This window comes from Rhinatrema bivittatum, chromosome 16 (assembly GCF_901001135.1).
Source record: "Rhinatrema bivittatum chromosome 16, aRhiBiv1.1, whole genome shotgun sequence".
In the NCBI taxonomy this organism is placed as follows: domain Eukaryota; kingdom Metazoa; phylum Chordata; class Amphibia; order Gymnophiona; family Rhinatrematidae; genus Rhinatrema; species Rhinatrema bivittatum.
In genome coordinates this window covers 30,287,691-30,306,214 of record NC_042630.1, presented here as the reverse complement: position 1 = coordinate 30,306,214, position 18,524 = coordinate 30,287,691, and the positions used below count along the sequence as shown (strand labels likewise).

General features: G+C 48.5%; 1 long non-coding RNA gene across 1 annotated transcript in view; it reads right to left on the bottom strand.

The window, feature by feature from the left end:
• The window catches only part of LOC115078070, a 200,033-nt gene extending 182,935 nt beyond the window's left edge, over nt 1-17,098 (bottom strand). The window contains exons 1-3 of the long non-coding RNA XR_003853061.1: nt 16,826-17,098; nt 14,998-15,135; nt 14,579-14,665 (exon numbers count right to left, since the gene is read on the bottom strand). This is a non-coding gene — a long non-coding RNA (uncharacterized LOC115078070). The remainder of the gene's footprint in view (nt 1-14,578; nt 14,666-14,997; nt 15,136-16,825) is intronic.
• Between the last annotated feature and the right edge of the window lie 1,426 nt (nt 17,099-18,524).

The window sequence follows — 18,524 nt, the reverse complement described above, 5'->3', positions numbered from 1 at the left end:
CACAACCCGGCACCAGGTAGCAGTGGTTGGGATTATTTTTCTCCAGGTGCATCGCTCTGCACTTGCCCACGTTGAATTCCATCTGCCATTTAGAGGCCCAGTCCCCCAGGCTGGCATGGTCCTTCTGCAGTTTCTCACAGTCTGCTTGGGTTTCAACTGCTTTGAAATATTTTTGTGTCGGCTGCAGATGTGATCACCTCCCTTGTTCCCTTTTCCAGATTGTTAATAATTATGTAAAACCCCTGAGGCACTCCACTATCTGTCCTACTCTCTGTTTCCTATCTTTTAACCAGTTGCCAATCCACGGTAAGATCCTGCCTCCTGCCCCGGTGCTTTTTAGTTTTCTGAGGAGTTTCTCATGAAGGACTTTATCAAATGCCGCCTGACAATCCAAATGCTCTACCTTAATCGCCTCTGCTTCGTCCGCTTATTTATTCATTCACAGAATTCTGATAGTAAGGCACGAGCTCCCTTTGCTAAATCCATGCTGGCTCTTCCCCATTAAGCCAGGGTTTATCCGTATTCCTAATAGTTTTGTTCTTAACAATAGCTTCCACCATCTTACCAGGCACCAACATCAGGCCCACCAGTCTGCAGTTAGTTGGGTCATCCCCCCTGGAGCCCTTTTTTGAAAGCTGGTGCTACATTTGCAACCCTCCAATCCCCAGAAATACAGGCAGATTTGAACGAAAGGTTACAGATTACCAGCAGCAGGTCTGCAATTTCATATCTGAGTTCTTTTGGGGTGAATACCATAAGGTCCTGGTGGTAAGGGCCTTGCCCTGTAGGGGGCTTTCATTCCCTACTCTGGTTTTAGCGATGCTGCCGAGTTAGTGCTCACGGCCCCTGGGGGAGGGGGGGTGGGTTTTCTTACAGTGGCACCCAGTGCTCACCCGAAGAGCGAACAGTCAGCCTGGTCTGTACAGTGCTTCGGTGCCAGCCCGGGCTTTAGAGGTGTCTTCTGGGTGAAGGATCCTGACCTGGCCAGCCTGGCACGCTAGCGCCACCCTGCCGTCCTTACAGAAATGGTCTGCAGTGGGGGGGACGGGGGGGCCCTCCTGACCAGAAGCAAGTTACTACCTTAGAACAATCAGCAGGCAGCTCCCAGACTTCGCTGGCAGCTTTTTCTGCCCTCCATTTCCGGCTCAGAAGATGAAAAGAGGCCGGCTAGGCCGAGAAGAAACTTGAGCCGAGAGCCTTAAATCCTGTCCAACAAAGCCAGTAACAAATACCTCACATTCCTGCCAAGAGCTCCCTTCAGCTCAGCGTGGGAGGTTCTGGCTCCTGCAGTTAAAAAAAAAATAAAAATTCCTCACTATTGCTTTCAGACCACTGCTACTCTCATGTTGGTCAGAAGAATTCCCAAACCTTAAGAGGCAGAAAACGAAACCAGCAAAACCACTTTCTGTTAGCCAAGAAGTTCCTTTAACCAACACAGATTCTGCATCTCTTCTCTCTCTCTCTCTCTCTATATATATATATACACACACATGTGTGTGTAGCACTACAGGCAGCACTATATATAAGGATGGCTTAAAAGTGTGTCTGGAGCCCTGGAGCAGGCCATGAGCCCCTTAACACCCTGCTCATGCCATGTCACTTATTCAAATTCTGTTTGCCCTTACCCTTAATCCGACCCCGTATGGACCCCCTCCAGGCTTAGGCCCTGCGCTAGTGCCCCATCTGTCACTATTAGAAAGAACCAGGCAAGTACAGCACTGTCCAGCAGGGGAGGAGCAAGAGGCAGGCAGGAATGACTCGGTGGACAGAGGCGCCTTTACCTTTCTGAGGGAGGCTTTTGAAAGGTTTAGTTGAGCCAGAGCTGGGATACGTGAAAGGCATGCTTTGTGGAGCATGGGGTAAGTGCTCCGGGTGGGAAACGCAGTAATTCACAGCACCGTTTGTCTCTGAACAACATGTTCCATACGTCTGCTCTGTTTTCTGTAAGCAATAACCTGATGAATGAAGGGACTGACCGGTCACAGCAAGATTCAGGCTATTTTGGCAGCACTGGGAGCCAGACAGGACTCTCCCTTACATTGACTGTGCAGCAGTGAGAGTCAGAAAAGTGTAATACGGATTCTGCAGCACTGAGAGTCCCAGACCTCCCCTCCCCCCATACTGATTCTGCGGCACTGGGAGTCCCAGAGCTCCCCTCCCCCATACTGATTCTGCGGCACTGAGAGTCCCAGACCTCCCCTCCCCCCATACTGATTCTGCAGCATTGAGAGTCCCAGAGCTCCCTCCCTCCCTCCCATACTGATTCTGCAGCACTGAGAGTCCCAGAGCTCCCTCCCTCCCATACTGATTCTGCGGCACTGAGAGTCCCAGAGCTCCTTCCCCCCCCCCCCCCAATACTGAGTCTGCAGCACTGAGAGTCCCAGAGCTCCCTCCCTCCCATACTGATTCTGCAGCACTGAGAGTCCCAGAGCTCCCTCCCTCCCATACTGATTCTGCAGCACTGAGAGTCCCAGAGCTCCCTCCCCCCATACTGATTCTGCAGCACTGAGAGTCCCAGAGCTCCCTCCCCCATACTGATTCTGCAGCACTGAGTCCCAGAGCTCCCTTCCTCCCCCCATACTGATTCTGCAGCACTGAGTCCCAGAGCTCCCTTCCTCCCCCCATACTGATTCTGCGGCACTGAGAGTCCCAGAGCTCCCTCCCCCCCTCCCCCAATACGGAGTCTGCAGCACTGAGAGTCCCAGAGCTCCCTCCCCCCATACTAATTCTGCAGCACTGAGAGTCCCAGAGCTCCCTCCCCCCATACTGATTCTGCAGCACTGAGAGTCCCAGAGCTCCCTCCCCCAATACTGATTCTGCAGAACTGAGAGTCCCAGAGCTCCCTCCCCCAATACTGATTCTGCAGAACTGAGAGTCCCAGAGCTCCCTCCCCCAATACTGATTCTGCAGCACTGGGAGTCCCAGAGCTCCCTCCCCCATACTGATTCTGCAGCACTGAGAGTCCCAGAGCTCCCTTCCCCATACTGATTCTGCAGCACTGGGAGTCCCAGAGCTCCCTCCCCCCCCATACTGATTCTGCAGCACTGAGAGTCCCAGAGCTCCCTCCCTCCCATACTGATTCTGCGGCACTGAGAGTCCCAGAGCTCCTTCCCCCCCTCCCCCAATACTGAGTCTGCAGCACTGAGAGTCCCAGAGCTCCCTCCCTCCCATACTGATTCTGCAGCACTGAGAGTCCCAGAGCTCCCTCCCTCCCATACTGATTCTGCAGCACTGAGAGTCCCAGAGCTCCCTCCCCCCATACTGATTCTGCAGCACTGAGAGTCCCAGAGCTCCCTCCCCCATACTGATTCTGCAGCACTGAGTCCCAGAGCTCCCTTCCTCCCCCCATACTGATTCTGCAGCACTGAGTCCCAGAGCTCCCTCCCTCCCCCCATACTGATTCTGCGGCACTGAGAGTCCCAGAGCTCCCTCCCCCCCTCCCCCAATACTGAGTCTGCAGCACTGAGAGTCCCAGAGCTCCCTCCCCCCATACTAATTCTGCAGCACTGAGAGTCCCAGAGCTCCCTCCCCCCATACTGATTCTGCAGCACTGAGAGTCCCAGAGCTCCCTCCCCCAATACTGATTCTGCAGAACTGAGAGTCCCAGAGCTCCCTCCCCCAATACTGATTCTGCAGAACTGAGAGTCCCAGAGCTCCCTCCCCCAATACTGATTCTGCAGCACTGGGAGTCCCAGAGCTCCCTCCCCCATACTGATTCTGCAGCACTGAGAGTCCCAGAGCTCCCTTCCCCATACTGATTCTGCAGCACTGGGAGTCCCAGAGCTCCCTCCCCCCCCATACTGATTCTGCAGCACTGGGAGTCCCAGAGCTCCCCTCCCCCAATACTGATTCTGCAGCACTGGGAGTCCCAGAGCTCCCTCCCCCATACTGATTCTGCAGCACTGAGAGTCCCAGAGCTCCCTTCCCCATACTGATTCTGCAGCACTGAGAGTCCCAGAGCTCCCTTCCCCCCATACTGATTCTGCAGCACTGAGAGTCCCAGAGCTCCCTTCCCCCCATACTGATTCTGCGGCACTGAGAGTCCCAGAGCTCCCTTCCCCCCCATACTGATTCTGCGGCACTGAGAGTCCCAGAGCTCCCTTCCCCCCCATACTGATTCTGCGGCACTGAGAGTCCCAGAGCTCCCTTCCCCCCCATACTGATTCTGCGGCACTGAGAGTCCCAGAGCTCCCTTCCCCCCCATACTGATTCTGCGGCACTGAGAGTCCCAGAGCTCCCTTCCCCCCCATACTGATTCTGCGGCACTGAGAGTCCCAGAGCTCCTCCCCCTCCCCCAATACTGATTCTGCAGCACTGAGAGTCCCAGAGCTCCCTCCCCCCCCCCATACTAATTCTGCATCACAGAAAGTCCCAGAGCTCCCCCCGCCCCCATACTGATTCTGCGGCACTGGGAGTCCCAGAGCTCCCTCCCCCCCATACTGATTCTGCGGCACTGAGAGTCCCAGAGCTCCCCTCCTCCCCCCCCCCCCCATACTGATTCTGCGGCACTGGGAGTCCCAGAGCTCCCTCCCCCCCATACTGATTCTGCGGCACTGGGAGTCCCAGAGCTCCCTCCTCCCCCCCCCCCCCCATACTGATTCTGCGGCACTGGGAGTCCCAGAGCTCCCTCCCCCCCATACTGATTCTGCGGCACTGGGAGACAGGCAGGATGCCTCTCGCCTCGGTAGCCAGGACCCAGGGTGCGGAGGGGCAGAGCGGCTGCTACCAGGCAGAAGCCACAGGAATGTTCCAGCTTGGAGCAGATCAGAGAGACCTAAGCGCCTGCCTCTCCGTCCCTGGCCAGCTGTGTTATGGAAACAGCAGACCCAGGGATCAAAGGCACAGAGGTTTCCATTTCCTCTGAACCCGCTTTGAGCTCAGCTCCTCCAAATGCTCGTGCTGCAGACTGGATGGGCCATTTTGGGCCCTTGTCTGCCGCCACTTACTGTGCTCCTCTACCTCCGGCGAAGCCTCTGCCACCCTCAGCAGTGAGATTCATTGTGTAGTGCAGAACTGGGACTGTGGGTAATGTTTTCATGACTGATTGAGCGGTTTTTCGCCATCCATCGCTTTTGGGTCTTTTTTAATTTTTTTTTTTTTTTTTTTGAGGAAACGTGATTCACAAATTGAAGGAAATAAATACCTGCAGAATGAGTCCCAGGGCAGCGTTTCTCTGCCGGGGGACGACACTTATTTTATAAGTTTAATTTTTTCATTTCAGAACACCTTTTAATGTTTTTTTTGACAACAAAACATTTAAAGTGCCACCGAGGAAAGCCATCCCCTCCCGATGCAGCCTCAGTGAAACACGGTCCCATGCCGGGGGGAGGACGGTGGGGGACGACGACGACTGAGTTGTGACTTTCACGTCTTTCATTAAATTCTCTTACTCCTGCATTATAAGGAAGACCGAGCTGTTTAACTTGATTTGATCAGCTTGAGTCTTATTAACTCCATCAACCTACTGTCTGTGCACAGGCCGTTTGCAGGAGCTACCGCAGCACACGTATCTACTTGTTTTCACAATGACGTGGGGGATAGCACGTAGCATGGCCCAGTTTACAGAAATGCAAGCAGCTGACCCTGCGGGCTCTTGGCTTTCTTTCCACGTCAGAAGGGAACAGCAGCCGTGTTTTCCCCCCAAACCACATGGAAGCCGAGCGCTCCGATACCCTAAGAGTTGATCATTCGTTGTAGTCGGCAGATACTGTGCTGAAGGGAGAAGAGGTGCCCGCTCCCACCCCCTACTCTTCTTAGGGCCACAGTTACCTTGAACGCCAAGCGCTGTGACCCCAGATCCCTGTTAAGGTGAAAGAAACCGGTGTGCTAAGGGCTGGTGTGCTGACCGGCTCCGCCCCCGAGGATCCAGATTGATCCTCAGGAGGTTCAAAAGGCTATCTGGGTTTCCAGGTGCAGAAGTGTTTTCCAAATTTCACAAATTTTCAGCAAATGTATTTCACAAAGAAATTTCTGAAGACCGGTGCCGACTCTGAGAAAAGCCACTCCGCTGCCCCTCCCGCTCCACAATATACCAGCTGCCTGTGGCTGCTTGGCCCTGCAGCTCTCTCTGTCTGTGGGGATTTTTTGCGTTTGTTTACAGCAAATATGATTAACCACAAACTGACACACTTTTCATGACTCGGCACTAATTTAGATAAACTGGACGAACAAAAAAAGAGGTTTCTTTGAATTTGCAGCTGATACAAACATTTGCTCATTATGTATTTTGCTTACGTTTGATTTTTTTTTTTCTTTGTTTTTTTAAATTTGGCTATACCTACTTTAACAGCATGGGGAAAAGTTCACCTTGATTTCCGCGAACTTCTCTAAGATTGACAACAAGTCACACGATTTGTCAACCGGTTGCAAACAAGCCAGTGACGCAGCTTGCCTCCAGCGGGTTTCTCAGGGTTGCACGGTGTCAAGCAGCAAGAGGCCTGTCCCCACCTCATTCTCCGCATACTTACATGTCTTTTCAGAAAGATCCATCTTGGCGTCTTTCATCTAGGGTTGCCAACTCTCCCCAGGTCAACCCAACAGGCTAAGTCTGTTTTGGTTTTGCCCCATTGCATGCAAGGAGTTTAAATACCTGCAAGGTTTCCATGCACAGGAGAGGGGGGCCACTTTCAGTGGAAAGGAGGATCTAGAAGGAGGAGTCATGGGATGATGTTGAAAGGGGGTGGGACTCAGGAGCAATCTTAGGAAATATTTCTTCGCAGAGAATGGAACGGATTTCCCAGCGGAGGCGGTGGAGACAAAACTGGTATCTGAATTCAAGAAAGCATGGGACAAGCACAGAGGATCTCTGAGGGAGCGCTGGGAATTGTAAATGGATTGGGTAGATGAGCGGACTGGATAGGCCATACAGTCTTTTTTTTTCTGCCATCATGCTTCTATGGGGTTTTTTTTCTCATTGATTCCCACAGAAAGATTAACAGGAGGGATAACAAAAGGTTAAAAGGAGGAGTAGTCTAGTGGTTAGAGCAGTGGGCTGCAAAGCAGGGAAGCCAGGATTCAAATCCAGGAGAAGTGGCTGAGCGCGGGTTAGGAAAATGGACGCTCAATTTACCAGCGTTTGTTTTTGTTTTTTTTTCCACGGCGGCTATTTTCCTGGCACAATACGCACCCGCAATGTACACGGCCAGGAAAGGCTCCAGAGAGGTCCCAGTTTTGACTGTGGTTTTTGAGGGATGCTGCGGTAAACTCGGCCACCATCATAGCAAGTGACCCGTGAGTGCGTAAGAAGTGCCATGCTGGGTCTGGCAAAGCTCCATCGAGCCCAGCGTCTTGTCTGCGACAGTGGCCAGTTGGGCGACGACAAGGATGAGGGGGGCTGCAGTGCTTCCTTCCTACAGTAGATGTGGACCGTGAAGAAGGGCCGACGGTTTCGGACTCTCTCTTGCTTGTGCACCCAGAGCGGAAGGCGCCCCCCCACTGGACCTGACCCATTGTAACCCCCCGAGAGGAGCGAGTCTACCATTCTTGGGGGGGGGGGGGGCACCATGCCAGCAGAGGGCTGCTCACAGCTTCCCCAGGAGGGACTAATCTACTAATCTCATTCAGGTCACAGTATGAAAGTTTGCTCAAGTCCTGCTTTTTTTTTTTTTTTTTTTAGCATCCATCCCAGTGTCACATTTTCCATGGCATATTTGTTCACAGAGCAGGTGGAAGGGTGCATGGAACAGGCCCCCAAGCAGAAGTGGTGCAGGCGAAAAGAGTAACAGAATTCAGAGAAGCCTAGGATAAACCCGGAAGATCTCTAGCTACAAAGACATGAATGGAAAATCCAGAGACCAGCTGGAATCTGTGGCACCGCATCAGAAATAAACTGAGGAGACCCCGTCATATTCTATATTTCTACAGTTGCAGCACACGGCTGTGATCCCGTGACTTCAGTTTAAGTTTGCCTGTCATGCAACCCGCAGAGAGGCGAGCAGCCTGTCACTGTAAGCCCTTTGAGGAAAATACGGTGCAGCCGTATGCTTTATATTTATATGATTTATATGTTTGCTGATAGCACCATATGGATGCCTCATCTGAAGCAAGATAATGCATGGAGTTGTGAGTTACTGACATCTTATGATACAATCAACAGGATCCGCCAGCATCGCCGGCCAGAGACAGAGCAGCTTTCTGACCAGCATGTAGGAGGACAAAAGCAAGCCATAATGACCAGGTTTGCTGCCGTATTTGTCTGAAGCATGCCTGGAATGTCGGACTGGAGGAGCTATAAGTGGCAGCTTGCAAGAGAGACTCAAGAAGTCGGCCTCTTGTAAGCCATCTGGAGACCGCTCTGAGCTCAGGCCTTCATCCAGCCCCCGCAGCAGCAAGAGCACATTTCCACGTCTGAAGTGAAGCAATTATACTGGGTGAAGAAAAACAGAGATGAGAAACAGAGAAAATGATGGCAGAAAAGGACCAAATGGACCCATCCAGTCTGCCCAGCAAGCTTATGGTAGCATCTGCCGCACCACACAAGTCACCCCCTTACTTAGTATCCCAGACTATCCCAAACTGTATAGAAACATAGAAAGGAGGCATGCTTTGAAAATCAGAACATTTGCCTGCACACTGTCCCTCAGAACCAAGCTTTGCAGATAATCCAGGGAAAGCCACGTTTCAGTGGCAATACTCAGATATCTGTCAGGCTTCAATAAAAGTGCAAGGAGGAAGCATTTTCACAGAAAAAAAAAAGAAACACAAGGGTAAAGGGTGATGAGATGAAGCTGAAAGCATAAGAAATTGCCAAACTGGGTCAGACCAAGGGACCATCAAGCCCAGCATCCTGTTTCCAACAGTGGCCAATCCAGGCCATAAGAACCTGGCAAGTACCCAAAAACTAAGTAGATCCCATGCTACTGATGCCAGTAATAGCAGTGGCTACTCCCTAAGTCAACTTGATTAATAGCAGGTAATGGACTTCTCCTCCAAGAACTTATCCAAACCTTTTTTAAACCCGGATACACTAACTGCACTAACCACATCTCCTAGCAACAATCTGCAGAGCTTAATTGGGCGTTGAGTGAAAAAGAATTTTCTCCGATTAGTCTTAAATGTGCTACTTGCTAATTTAATGGAATGCCCCCTAGTCCTTCTATTATCTGAAAGTATAAATAACCGATTCACATCTACTTGTTCAAAACCTCTCATGACCTCTATCACAACCCCCCTCAGCCGTCTCTTCTCCAAGCTGAACAGCCCTAACCTCTTCAGCCTTTCCTCATAGGGGAGCTGTTCCATCCCCTTTATCATTTTGGTCGCCCTTCTCTGCACCTTTTCCAGTGCAATTGTATCTTTTTTGAGATGCGGCGACCAGAATTGTACACAGTGTTCACCATGGAGCGATACAGAGGCATTATGACATTTTCCGTTTTATTAACCATTCCCTTCCTAATAATTCCTAACATTCTGTTTGCTTTTTTGACTGCTGCAGCACACTGAGCCGACGATTTCAATGTGTTATCCAATATGACGCCTAGATCAGGGAGGCTCAGGGAAAGATAGGATGAAATACTTCTTTACTGAGGTAATGGGAGGGTGCCTGGAATATCCCAAGAGCACAGTGGAAACTCTGAAAAGGCTACATGCTTTGGGATAAATACAAAGTTTGGTAGTAGAGGCCTGGGAGGAAGACGTCATGACACAGTAGGCAGGGCGCAACTGGGCAGACTTAGCCTGCTAAACTCAACCCCTCCCAACTGTGCCCTTGGAACGCCCATAATTTAGGTGGCTGAATTCTAGCCGCTTATCTTATTAGCCGGCTAGAAATTAGCTGGATAAGTGGCCACATATTCTGAGTTAACCAGCTAAATGCTTTTGGCTATGGAGCGTTCCTGTTTGTAATCATCATGAGAGGGCATTTCCATGGCCTGCCAGGCTCACGTGTATGCCGTGGATTCCCTTCCCCTGCTGGAACTAACTCCAGGGATGTGGCAGGGAGACGTGGGTGAAGAGGAGCTTCCCTGAGATAGCCTGCTACGTTACTTTCTGGGGAAGGAGACGGGGGATGGGACGGCATTCGCAAACCCCCCCCCAATGAGTCAAAGATCTGGTAAAGGCGCAGAGGAGCCATCTCCTGCTTCTCTTCAAAGGTAAAGGCCGTGATATTTTGTGGGCTCCTCCTCCACCCGGCATTGAGTTTTCCCTGGATGATGTTCTAGTGGCAGGATGCCAGGTCTGTTATAGCAGTTGTGTTTCTCCTCTCTCAACTTTGGAGAAATGTAAGAAGGGGATAAGCCAGGCAGGTAGTCTATTGACTGCATCTCTGCAATGTCAGCAGTCTACCTGCCTGGCACCTCTTCTGGACCCAACCTGACTCCTGAATTTGTCCTATTCTCGATCTTCTTCCCATCTTCATGGATACCATTATTGAAACATTACATATGACTTGTGGTGGAGCGCCAGATAAGAGGTGTAAGTAAATAGATGCATCATTTAGCCTATTACCCTGATACTAATCTAGGGGTGGGCTTGCTAACCTCTCCTTTTGGCACTGAACTGTGACTCACTTCCAGGTAATTTCTCCGCGCCCCCCCCCCCCCTCCCCAAGTCTCAGAGCGGCACTCTCTCACTTTTGTCCCTGTGATTCATCTCGGTGCTGTGACGCCTGGCCCTCATGTGCTGCCTCCTGCACTGCAGCAGAAAGGGGGTTATCAGGATGCCTTTAACTTTGCATCTTTCTAGGTGAAAGGGCAGCACTGAGTCATTGAATCACTGTACAAAAATGCTTTGATATACCCATGGCCAACTGGAATGTACACAAAGTGACTGAACTTTGCGTGGATTGCCATTCCAAGGACCCAGCGCCTTGAGAAGTCAGCCTGACAGACTTTTTCATGGCCAGGGAGCTGCGCAGAACAGCAGTGCACCCTGGGAACAGCTCACACTCAGTCTAGTGGTTCTTGTTATTTTATTGACCTCGGTACATAAAGTGACGCTCGATCTGGCTTTGCCCCATTGTACTCATGGTCTTCTAATTTCCTGTTATTCTTGCAGAACTGGAACTCCAGGGTCCATTTGACCTTGCAGTGGGGGCAAAGCTAGGACCGGTTAAGCCCGTCCTGTAAGACCGGGAGCCATCTGGCTACTTTAGCCATTAACTCATCAAGCTACTCGACATATTTTTTTTTATCTGAAGGGTTCCTGTTTACATTAACTTAATTTTTTGAGCCAAAACAGGGGAGACCAAGAAGCTGGGAGATGACTCGATCCCTAAACTATCCTGAAAGCTATGGACCTATTCAGTCTGAGGTTCTTATTCGGACATAGTCCGGATAGCAAAGTTGGGCGGACGAACTTATCCAGCTAATTTTGGTGGTATACTCAGTAATGCAGCCGCACTATTGAAATAGTTGGCTATCTTAAAGTTAGTTGGCCCGTCCAGAGTTAGCTGGCTACATTATCTGGCTGACTTGGAGTTAGCCAGCTAAAACCTCCCAATTGTGCCCTTGGAACGCCCCTGACTTAATTGGCTAGATTCTAGCTGCCTGCCTTATTAGCTGGCTAAGTGGCTATTCATTTAGCCAGCTAACATCTGAGTTAGCCAACTCACAGGGTTAATTCTTTAAACTGCGATGTGCCATGCAATAAGGCCCCCAACGCACTCGATACCTTAGAAGCATCGCGGTGGTACAATTTAAATCAGGTGAAGGGGAGGAATGTGGCCTGGCAACACTGAGGGCGATAATGTTGTCCACCTTATCGCTGGCAGTACTGCGAGAAATAACTACACCTTTCCCGTGGCGCTAGAGGAGGGCGAAAGTGTGCGGCTCGGCCTCAACTGTGGCGGGCGCAAAAACACACTGCTGTGATGTGGCCAGCTGCATACTTTCACCCCCCCGCCCCTTTTTTTTTCCCGTGGGCCATCATTCCGCTATTTTTATAGCGGAATGATGAATCCCGCGGTCAGGGTTTTTGGCTATGGAGCTATCTGTTTTTTTTAATCATCATGAGAGGGTTTGCATGACCTTGTCCTTCTGATTGAGTTCTTCTGCTCATGTGGGCCCATTTTTTAATGGCCTGCCTTGCTCTAGTTGTCCCCTTTACGCGTGTACCGTGGATTCCTTTCCCGCTGGAACTAACTCCAGGGATATGACAGGGAAACAACGGTGACATTTGTTCTTTCGTTTTCTGTCGTTTCCCATCCACATTTCGTTTTTGTTGTGTTAGAAAATTCTTGGGAACACTGATGGACTCTGACCAGTGCCCCTATATGGACAAAAAATACCCCCCAAACCCCACTGAGAACCCCATCCCCCCGCCCCCCACCCCCGGAAGGCTATGAGGAATATAGCCGTCAAGAAGAGGGTTCAGAGAATGTCCCAGAAATGCCATTCAAAAGCGCGCTCCGAGCATTGACTGAATATAAGGATCCCATTTCCGTAGAAAGGTCTTGGTCTTCTTCAAAGTGTCTACTTGTTCAACGTATTTTTTCTAAAAGTCATATAAAATGCACTAAATTCCACCACTGAATAAGGCTCTTCGTTCAGCCAGTTTTGTAGAATAGCTTTTTTTTTTACCAAACAAGAGAACTTTACATAACCATAACTTTACAAGTGGCTGCCCTACAGCAAAACCAGACAAATAGTCAAACAAGAGCACTTTCGGGCATAGAGGCAACTTAATTTTTGTCACTCTAAAAATGTAATGCAGCGTGTCCTCCCAAAAAAGTAACTATGTGAGAACAGTGCCAAAATTGATGTCCCGGTGTCCCTTCACACGCTCTACACTTTACACACATTGCAGTATTGGTAAGATGTATCCTGTAAGCTAAGTATTGTGACATGTAATACATCATTAAAAACTTGTATTGCATTTCTCAAAGATCCATCCTACCAATAATGGAACGTATTTTTCGAAAACATTGTACATACTGATCATTTGTAAAGGACAAATTTAGTTCCCTCTCCGAACCCCGGATCAGCTTCCCAAGTGCCACGGGATTTTTATGTCTTCTCAATTGTCAATATAAAAAGGAAATCGTGAGACGGATCGGGTCTTCTATATCAAATAAATCAGATAAAAATTCTCGATGGTCATGAGTCCATTCAGTGACCCCAGGGAGTGTACAAAGTGAAGTGCTTGCAAATAGTGGAAGTAATGCTTATGATTCAGAGTAAACTCTGCTTGCAAATCAGAAAAAGATTTCACCTGTCCCATATCATCTAATAGATGAATTATCAATGTCAAACCCTGAGAGGCCCAATAGGTAAAAACTCGAGTCTGTAAGCCTGGGAGAAACTGTGCATTCCCAGGTAAAGGCAAAAACTGAGAGACCGAATATCAGAGCTGAAGTATGGAGCACCCATAAAGTCAAGTATTTATGAGAGGGACAACTAACACAATATGTTGAATATGATCAGGCAAGGTCGCCCAGAACGAATGTAACTCTGCTCCTGGACTAAAGGAATCTACCGTACCCTGTTCAACAGTCAGAGGGGCATAAAAGCAGGTGCCAAGTAGCCAGTCGGTCACAAAGCACAAATTACAAATTACCGGTATATTATACGGTCTAATATCTGCCAGGCCCATACCACCCTTATCCCATTTACCCATCAATTTAGACAATGCAATATGCGGTTTACCATTCTGCCAAAAGAAAGTCCTGAACAACCTGTACAGAAGCCGAACATATCTTCCCACAAAATTACAAGGAAAAGTTTGAAAAAAATAAAGCCATGTGATGAGAATAATCTAATCATTTGGAAGAATGTAATTCTACCCGTTAAAGACAAGGGAAAATCTTGCCAGTTTTGCAGCAGGGACTTAGTGGCACCTAATAGTTTATGAAGATTAAGCTGATAAATGAAGCGTGGGTCAGCATGTAACAAAATCCCCAGATATTTCAATGAATCGTCCTCCCAACGCAAGGGGAAGTCTGCTCTCCAAAGGTGGCAGACTGCCGGAGAAAGCAGCAAGGCCTCTGATTTGTCTAAATTTATCTTCAAACCTGCCAATTGTCCATACTGAGAAATTTCAACTAGTATCGCCACTAGGGAAACTACTAGATTAGTTAAATGTAAAAGAATGTCATCTGCAAAAACTGCAAGCTTAAATCCCAGAGAAGGCCTGGCCCCATAATGACATCCTGGACGCTCCTATTAGCCCACAAGCGACACAGCAAAGGCTCCAAAGCCATTACAAAAAGCAAGGGGGACAATGGGCATCCCTGCCTAGTCCCACGAGCCAGTAGAATATCATCAGTAAGGTAACCATTCACATAAACTACAGCTCGAGGTTCACTGTAAAGAGTATGGACAACACAAATAATATGTCCCTCTATGCCATAGGCTTGTAAAGCCTGAAACAAAGTTCCATTCCAGCTTATCAAAGGCCTATTCCACATCCAAACTCAATAAAATAGACATCATCTAATGACAATGACTCCATTCCATAGAGGCAAGGATTTTATGAACATTAGTCATGCTATACCATCCAGGGACAAAACCCACCTGATCTTCCCCAATAAGAGCAAGTATAACCGCCGCCAAACAGGTCGCCATAATTTTGGCTAGAAGTTTGACATCAAAATTTAACAGAGATATTGGATGATAAGATGTGGGATATTGCAAGTCCTTACCCCCCTTGAGCAAAACTTGTTCGGTGCTAGCGGGAATGACTCCAAATCAATCAGCGCCTTAAACATCTCTCCAAGAGGAAGCGCCACCTGTGGGGTGAGAATTTTATAAAATTCAGAGGGGAAACCATCAGGCCCTGGCATCTTCAACAATTTAGCTGACTTAATAGTATCCGGGATTTCCAAATGGCCAAACGCTCCGCTGATATTTTGGGCAGAGTTATGGATTTTGGTGATCTGTTGAGGATCTCCCGCATGAGTAGTATATAAGGTTTGATAATATTCCTTAAATACCTGGCATATCACCTTACCAGAGTTAACCAACGCTCCAGTAGCATGTCTAATCACGGGTATGAATTTAGAGCCTGCCCAATGTTTAGCCAAGTTCACTAAAGGTTTCCCCACTTTATTGCCAAACTTACATTTATAATACATGGTCCCTTGTTGAGTTTGCTGATGAAGTAACGTGTTCAAAGACTTTTGCGTAGTCAAGAAGTTGGCCCTGTGAAACGGAGTGGCGTCCATCTCCAACTTTCGTCTGTCACTACGCAACTTCTTTTCTAAAGTCAAAATGGACCTCATTAGTGCTTTTTTACCAGCAGCAACACAGGAGATAATATCCCCTCGCAACACGACCTTGGTGGTTTCCCAAAACAGGATAGGGGAACTCTGATGACAGGCATCGGTAGTCATAAAATATTCCCATTTCTTTTGAATATAATCACAAAACCCCAAATCGGAATACAAATATTTGGGAAACCGCCAAAGTCGGTGCATATCTACTGGCCAAAACCCTTCCACATCTACCCACAATGGGCATGATCTGAAATGATAAGTGGTCTAATTTGAGCTTCTGGTATTTGGGAAAAAATACATGTACTAAGCAGAAGGTAGTCAATGCACGAGTGTGTATTATGCACCCAGGAGATGTGCATATAGTCCTGGTCTCTAGGGTGCAGCATTCTCCAGGCATCAATAAGATCTAAATTTTGGCATGAGTCATCAATGCCCTGTCCAGACCTCATAGCCAGGCCACCACTTACAGAGGATTTATCGAGATGTCTATCATGGACATAATTAAAATCTTCACCTAGTATCAATGGTACATCAGCATAAGGTATCAAGAGAGTGGCTCTATTAACAAAAAAAGCATGGTCATAAATATTTGGGGCATAGATGTTACAAAATACTCTGGGCCTGCCAAATAAAGTGCCCTCTACCAATAAGTAACGCCCCCCAAGATCACCTTTGATTCCTGAAATGGCACCTGTTTCCCAGTAAGCAGAGCTGCCCCGCTTTCCTGGTACCTGACTGGGAGGAGTACACTGTGCCTACTCATTATCTTTTCAATTTACATTTCTGGGCATCTAAATGTGTCTCCTGCAATATCGCAACGTGAGCTCCCCATCTCCATAACGCTTGAAGGCATTTATAGCGCTTTGTAACACAGCCCAACCCCCCAGTATTCCAAGTAATGCAACAAATAGCAGGATGTGTCATATTAGCACAACAACAAACCAAGAAATACATTGCCAAGAGTATAATGCATCCTAGGACCAGACCATTCCACAACAGTACACCTAGAACCAAAAACTGGAACCCAATATGAATCCCAAAGCCTTCACAATCCCCCTCCCCTATCCCAAAATCCTCCCCACCCCTCTCTCCACCACCACAAGGAACCCCCCAACCATCACAGACATACTAACTCAAAAGCTTGGTAGGTCATGTGCGTTATGTGCAGTGACACCACCATCCCCCTGCCAAAACAACACAGAGCACAGCAGCAGAACCTTTGAACAGAAGTGTTCAAAGATATGAGGAAAACCCCTTTTAAGCAAATTAATGCAAGAATGGGAAAGAAAACTAAAAGTTCACCAGCAGGCCATGCGGTAATGCAAATCCTAGAGATTCTTCTCCGAGGCACACTCAGCCAACGGCATCAGTGGGTGAGGCAGAAGCCTGCAGGCGACTATGAAAAAATGCTTGAGTTTCAGCCACTGATTAAAAAACATGAAGCGCCTTCTGATATGACACCCGCAGTTTAGCCGGGAACCGCAGAGCAAAGCGAATGTGATGTTTAACCAACTGTGCACAGACAGCTGCAAACTCCCTTCCACGAGCTGAAAATGCAGCAGAGTGGTCCGCAAACAATAAAATCGGAGTGTTCTCATACTTCAGAGCACCCTGGCTGTGGTATTTGCGCAGAATTTCGTCTTTATGAAAGAAATTCAAGAACTTAGTGATTACCGGACGTGGGCGGCTAGAGCCAGGTGACTTCCCTCCAAGCCAGTGCGCTCTCTCAATTATTATAGGCCCCAGCAAGTCCAGCAGCACCAGAGCCAGGGGCAGCCACGATTCTAGCACAATGCAGAGTTCTCGGTCAGGTATGGATTCCGGCAAGCCGATGAAGCACGGGTTACTGCGTTTAGACCGATTCACCAGGAATTCAAGCTGTTCAGTGGCCTTCCCCAGAGAGGCCTTTGTGGCGTCGAGCGCATGTTCGAGTGTTCACACCCGCTCGTTCACATCAGTCAAATGCGACTCAACCTCCCCCAGTCAGGTGGTATTATCAGCCAAGAGGGACTGAAGCACATCAAAGTGTTGATGAAGGGTCCTCGTCTTGTCATCCTACACATGAAGAATCGTGCTAGCCACATTATTTAGCTCTCCCTTGCCAGCCACAGGTGAGGGAGAATTGCTGACGCCGGCCGCCATTTTAGGTGGTAGACCGCTCTTCTCTTTCCAAGCCGGTTTAGCGGCCATCAGGTGGACAAAACGAGGCGAAAAGATGCATGTCCGATTGCGCATGAAATCCTTAATAGGTAACTCACCCAAAAAGTGAAAATTTTCGTAATAGAGCTAACTTCGATACTCAGCGTTAACCAGATAACTTATCTGGCTAACTCTGCTCATGCCCTAAAGCTGTTCTAAAGTTAGCCGGATAAAGTTATCTACTTATATTTAAGTTAGCTGACTACATTCAATAGTGCAGCTGCACTACTGAATATACCTGCAAAGCAGGGCAGTAGGGCGAGCGTTGAAGTTGTAGGTGTACCATAAAATGTGCTGCGGCTGGTGCCCTAGAACCCATTACAGCTGAGGGGGGATATGATAGAGGTGTTTAAAATCATGAGAGGTGAAAAATGGGTAAATGTGAATTGGTTATTTACTCTTTCGGATAATAGAAAGACTAGGGGGCATTCCATGAAGTTAGCATGTGGCACATTTAAAACTAATCGGAGAAAGTTCTTTTTCACTCAACGCACAATTAAGCTCTGGAATTTGTTGCCAGAGGATGTGGTTAGTGCAGTTAGTATAGCTGTGTTTAAAAAAGGATTGGATAAGTTCTTGAGGAGAAGTCCATTACCTGCTATTAATTAAGTTGACTTAGAAAATAGCCACTGCTATTACTAGCATCAGTAGCATGGAATAGACTTAGTTTTTGGGTACTTGCCAGGTTCTTATGGCCTGGAATGGCCACTGTTGGAAACAGGATGCTGGGCTTGATGGTCCCTTGGTCTGACACAGTATGTCAATTTCTTATGTTCTTATTACCTTGTGAGTACTACTTTCTTTGTTGCAAAAAGCCTGTCAATGTTATGCTCACAGCAACCCAATCTTTAGAGGGAAAATTAGCTAAAGCCATCCCTTAAAACTCATGGGGCTAGCACTTTCTCTATGTTGATCTCGTGATGCACAAGATCAGCATTGAGTACTACTGGCTGCACATGGTTTGAAGGCCGACACACAGAGAAGCAGGAGAATGGGCTTCTTCCTCTTCTCGGCCACCGGCAGTTTCCTGGACTTGCTGCTCTTTTCTGCCGCCAGCAGCCTCCCGGATCTCTTCTTTCTTCGGCCGCCAACGAAATGGGGGTCCAACAGCAGCCTCCCGGGCCTCTTCCTGTTCTCAGTTGTCAGTGAGATGGGGTTCGCCAGCAGCCTCCCA